Raw genomic sequence first — 278 nt, forward strand, 5'->3', positions numbered from 1 at the left:
AGTTCTATGTATCCATATGGTGATACACTTGTGATCACATATGGACCTCTCCACCGGGATTTTAACTTCCCAGGGAATAATCTGAGCCTAGAGTTGAATAGCAGAACTTTTTGTCCTGGTTTAAAGACTCTGGATGACAATTTCTTATCATGCCATCTTTTTGCTTTTCTTTGTAAATTTTTGCATTTTCGAAAGCGTTGAGTCTAAATTCCTCTAGCTCATTTAACTGAAGCAATCGTCTTTCTCCAGCTAACTTGGCATCAAGGTTCAGGAATCTG

This window comes from Arachis duranensis, chromosome 2, assembly GCF_000817695.3.
Source record: "Arachis duranensis cultivar V14167 chromosome 2, aradu.V14167.gnm2.J7QH, whole genome shotgun sequence".
Taxonomy (NCBI): domain Eukaryota; kingdom Viridiplantae; phylum Streptophyta; class Magnoliopsida; order Fabales; family Fabaceae; genus Arachis; species Arachis duranensis.